General features: G+C 43.6%; 1 non-coding gene across 1 annotated transcript; it reads left to right on the top strand.

Annotated features, from left to right (window-relative positions):
- The first annotated feature begins 2,645 nt into the window (after positions 1–2,645).
- On the top strand, positions 2,646–2,717 carry TRNAQ-UUG (transfer RNA glutamine (anticodon UUG)). Its single transcript has one exon. It is a non-coding gene; the product is annotated as a tRNA-Gln (tRNA).
- The last annotated feature ends 2,610 nt before the right edge of the window (positions 2,718–5,327 follow it).

Here is a 5,327-nt window from a genome sequence, read left to right as displayed (position 1 = left end):
ACCACAGGGAAGGGCAAGGAATCAGCAACAGAAGGTTACTGAGCCCTGATACAGTGGGGCCTTGTGGAAGCCAGAGCAGCCCTGCAGACCCTCCACTCCGCGTTCTGGGAGGCACTGTCCATCATCTGAGTGAGGAATCCATGTAAACCCTTCATGTTGTCTTTGATGCCTCGTGGGGCCCTTTTAGTAACGGCTTCCAGCACACCTGTTGTTAGTGGGTTGTCCACCAGAAGAAATGAGGCTTTGCTCAGCCCCATCTGAACTGCCCCAAGTGGACATTCCTCCATTTTTCAATCCTTCTGGGACACTCATAAGCTCCCTTAATCAAATGATGAAAATGTTTGATGCTGATAGGCATGTTGGCAGTGGGTAAGGGAACATGGGTGGGTCGCACAGTAGAGAAACCCACCCTAGCTATGTAGGGGGCACTTCACTGTCTTACTTTGCTTAGAGCTGCAGCTCTGTCTTTATAATCTGGATGCTTTAGGCCCTCTTTCTATGTTTTGTCTTCCCAGTTATGCTACATTGTAGGAGACTTTGTTTTGAACTTTTTTGGTAGAAAAGCATGTTTCTGATCTTCTCCCTTTTGGACAGAAACACCGGCTCCATGTATTAGTATTAGACATTCACCTCTGGTTGCAATAATCAAGAGAATATTTCCAACTTGCAGCACCAATAGTGATAATCTTGACTGCATATTCAATTCAATTTAATTAATTTCTCCAAGCATGTTTTGAGCGCCAACTCTAAATCAAGCGTCAGGCTGCTTACAGGTGACACAAAGTTGAGTAAGACACGGTTTCTGGTGTTCATCATGTGGCTATGGCTGAGATCTGTGTACCTCCTTAAAGATGATGCTATTCATCTAATATATGCCTGTGGTGGGGCGGGGCAACTGGTAGACATGGAAACATTCCAATAAATGAGTTCGGTTTTTTTGTTTGTTTGTGTTTTTTGGCTGGAAACTATTCCTGGCTCACCCGATAGTGACTCATGTGGCCCTTAAAGAGATTAAAGGAGCTATTTGGTGGCTCTGCCTACTCCACTTTCTCTTTTTGCCAGTTCTTACCTTGGTCACTCAAATATCTCAGCCCTGGAACCCTTTCCCACTCTCATGGTTCCCTCTCCCCTGGCTCTGGGATAGGCTGCTGTGTGCTCCTATCTGAATTCTCATTGGCTCGGTTGTTTCCATTTAGCTCTTAGAGACAGCTGCTTGAGGATGGCTGAGTGGGTAGCTGGAGGCTGTCCACCTCCATTTGGCTTTTGATAATAATTTAAGTTTTGTTTCTTCCATTTGTTTCCCATTCTGGATTGAATAAAATGGAAATTTGTCTGCTGAGTGGGATGGAAAGGTAGTAGGTGGGCGAGGCTGGGAGAACAGGACTGGGTGCCTGCCACCTGTTAGACTAAGAAATTCCTTCTTTTCTCTTTTGTGCTTTGTCCCCACCATCTGCCAAGCTATATTAGTCAGGTCTCTTTGGTTACAAGTAACAGGAACTACCTTAACCTCACTTAAGTAAAAGGGACATTTATTTTAAGTATACAGGGATCTTGCACAGAACCTAAGGACAAGTGGACCTCAGGAAGGATCTGGAATGAGTCTTTGGCTCTCTCCCTTTTTTGTCCCTTATCTCTGTGTCTCATGATTCCCTGGCTTTCTCCCTGTCTCTTTCGCTGTCTCTGTCTCCCTCTCTCTTTCTCTGTAGACCCTCTTCTCAGGTTCTGGTCCATCAGGTGGAATGTGGCCACCCCACAGCACCCAAATTCATGTGTTTTCATTCCACTCAGTGGCAGAGACTGATCACTGCCACTCAGTCCCAGTTCCACATCCACGTCTAAATGGTGGGCTTTGTTCTGGTGCTTATCCCTGGTCTAATCAGCCATGATGAGAGAGGTAGGGACACGTAATATCAACTTGATGGGAAGATGCACTTCCGTGGACCAAGAGACAATTCCCAAATAAGGGGAGACAGTTGGGAAAATGGGCAGACTTAATAGGTATTCATATCCTCAGAGACATGCTGTATCATACACGTATTTCCCTGTAGATCCTTCCAGCTCATTATTTATATGCTTTTGCCATAAGGAAGATATAATCACTGTAATTCTTCAAGGCTACCCACCCACATCCAGGCCAGATTCGTAACAACTTGGTCTCTAAGTTCATTGAAGATGCTGAGGTCTGTTAACATCTGAGTGGCTCTACCCAATTAACTGTAGAGTATCCAAAGGCAACAATAAAGGAACTATCGATGTTTGGTTTTCTGGGGTCCTCAGTTTTCCTCCTACTCACCAAGAAAGGGGGGTAGTGATATTTGGCAGATCAGAGTACGGAGTTAAAGCCCCAACTCTGCTGATCATCCGTACAATAATGCAGTTATAACCTCAGTTTCCTCCTTTTCAAGTAGTATAATAAAGTCCCTCATTAACTAATTCAGGGATTTATTAAATGCCTACTAAGTGCCAAGCATTGGGCTAGGCTTGTAACACAGAGGTATCGCCCTCATATATTCTCCAGTGTAATTTGAAGACCTACATTAAGAAAAAAAAAGGTACAGTATTTTAATTGTCATGATACATATATATATAACACACACACATACATACATTTTACAGTTATCACAAAATAGACATCAAAAGGGAATTCCCTGATGGTCCAGTGGTTAGGACTCCACGCTTTTGCTGCCGAGGCCCAGGTTTAATCCCTGGTTGGGGAACTAGGATTCCATAAACTGCATGGCACGACCAAAGAAACAAACAAACAAAAACCAAAAACAAAATAGACATCAAAAGAATTGTAAAGAATAACAGAGTGAACACTTGTGTATTCATCATCAATTTAAGGAATAAAATATTCCCATGGCAGCTGAAGTCCCTGTTAACCCCTTCCTGAATACCTATTCTTTCTTTTCCCCTGAAGTAACCACTTTCCTTAATTTAACATTTATCATTACCATACATTTCTTTATCTATTTATGTTACGAGTTGAACTGTGGTCACTCCCCCCGCCAAATATGTGTAAGTCCTAACCCCTGCCTCCCCCCACCCACGCCCTGGGAATGTGACTTTATTTGGAAGTAGAGTCTTTGTAAATTATCAAGTTAAGAAGAGATTAAGGTGGACCCTGCTCCAATATGATTGGGTCCTGATAAAATGGGGAAATTTGGACACAGAGACAGACATGCACACAGGGAGAATGCCACGTGAAGATGAAGGCAGAGATGAGGATTATGCACCTACAGGCCAAGGAATACTGGCTTGTAGGAACAATTGGCAATCTGGCAAACGCCAGCAAATCACCAGAAGCTGGGAGAGAGGCACAAAATAGGTTGTCCCCCATAGCCCTCAGAAGGAGCTAGAGTTTTCCTGGAGAAGTTTGAGATTTCTACTGAGAAACTTTGGAAAGAAAGCCTTTGGCTGAGGAGCTTGCTAGCATGATGGCAGGGAGCCCTGGCAAATAGTGCGGGAACTACCCGTGAGGGATACTTCCTTTTTGAGGCTCAGGAAAGTGCAATCCAGGAGAACCTCCTGTTATACTAAATCACCTGGAAGCTTAAAAAAAATCCCCATATCAGAACCTCTGGGGAGGGAGGATCCAGGAATCCAGTTGTTTTAAAAGTTTCCCAGGTCATACCAATGTTCAGCCAAAATCAAGAGCATTGGTTAGAGGATACCATTCAGAAAGGCATTGAAGGCATACCTTGCATTTAATCTCAATGACAATAAAGTGCATTTGAATAGAAATTCACCATCTCACGGCTCCTGTATTGTTGTTACAATGATTTATTAGTGGAAACAGCAACCACAAATGGGCAGCTTTGAGGTGGGACAGAGAGCAATGTTGTTAGAAATAAAATGCTTTGAGTTTTTCTCTTTGCTTGTGAAAACTTTGCAAAATATTGCAAACTTTGCCAAACCAGGGTTGGATTCCCACTCTATTTTATCTCCTGTAGCAATTCTAATTCCTAGCATCAAAATGCCCTCCTGCACCACCCTCTGGTTCACAGATCCCAAAGAGGTTGCCTATTCCATCTCAGAAATTCATTCTTCCTTGAACTTACAACATGTTTGCACTCTGAGGGCATTTAGAAGGAATTGCTTAGAAAAAAGCCGCAGGGAGCCTGTCATAATGATGCGGTTTTAAAGAACCCCCCAGACCACTTGTGGGGAATCACTAACCACCTCCTGTGTTTTGTTTTCTTTCCTGATCTCCAAGCTTTCTGCAGTCCTTTGGTTTGGTTTCTAAGGCAGAATTTACAATGTAACGCAGACTGAAGAACAATTGCATTTTATCCCACAGTCTTGTTGGGTTTCAATTTCTCACTAGGAGAACCAAGTCATATTTTCCCACAGTTTTCCCCAATATGTTCATTTTTATTTTGTTCCATGCCCTCCCTTAAGATGGAATGGAGCAAGGAGGCATGTAAAAAGTGCAGATCTTTTTCTAAATGGGGAAGCAGGAATTCCAGCTGTGTTTGTGCGTGTGTACAAGTACGTGTGTGTGTGTGTACTTGAGTCCTTTGGGGTGTGGGAATAGGGAAGAAAATGGATCTTCTATGGCTTCAAATAATGGCCAAACAGGAGCTCAGGCTTATCTCCCAGACCCCGCTTGGTTGCGTTTCACGATACATCGCGTGGGTATCTCAATCTCTGATCTTCCTGTTCAGCTAATCATTTCACCTTGGCAAGCAATTGTTTCATGTGGATAAAGGCCCATGTTTGGGATTTAGAGGCTATAACTGAAAGCCCCAGAAGTTTGCTTTTGAAGCCTCATTTTTAACCAGAGGATGCCAATTGCCTTTTATTACCAGATCACACTGCCTTTTAGGTGAATTCAGTTGAGTGGGTTTTCTTTAAAAAGTAGACTTCGTGCTCTTCCCCCGTCTGTTTCCAAATGTTTTATTCAATATTTGTTTTTCATCAAAATTCGGGTGTCACTTCCCACATCTTCACATACCAGAGGCTAGTTTGCTTTCCAATTAAATGCCCCTAGTTGGTGGTCCTCCTCCTCTCTGCACTACAATTGTTCATTTCTTCCCTTTCCATCTCAGGCCTAAAAAGACGCCACAGGTGTTGTCATAGTTAGCATATTTTTCTTTCAGCTCCGGATAAAGACAGTGGCTCTGCAGTGTCTGATATGAGTCTATGGGCTAAATCGATAATGAGCATGTTGAGACAAATAGACCAGCAATTGTTCTAGCCAGGCCAAAGGAGGCGAGCAAAATGCCAATTGCAGACCCAGTGGTGAGCCAGCTGCGGAGAGCAGAGGCAGTGCTGGATTAATGAAATCGCAGGGGCTCAGCTTGCACCAGGAACTAAAGCGGCTT

The sequence above is a fragment of the Balaenoptera ricei genome, chromosome 1, assembly GCF_028023285.1.
Source record: "Balaenoptera ricei isolate mBalRic1 chromosome 1, mBalRic1.hap2, whole genome shotgun sequence".
Lineage (NCBI taxonomy): Eukaryota > Metazoa > Chordata > Mammalia > Artiodactyla > Balaenopteridae > Balaenoptera > Balaenoptera ricei.
The sequence above is the reverse complement of the archived record's forward strand: the minus strand, read 5'-3'. Positions and strand labels throughout refer to the sequence as shown.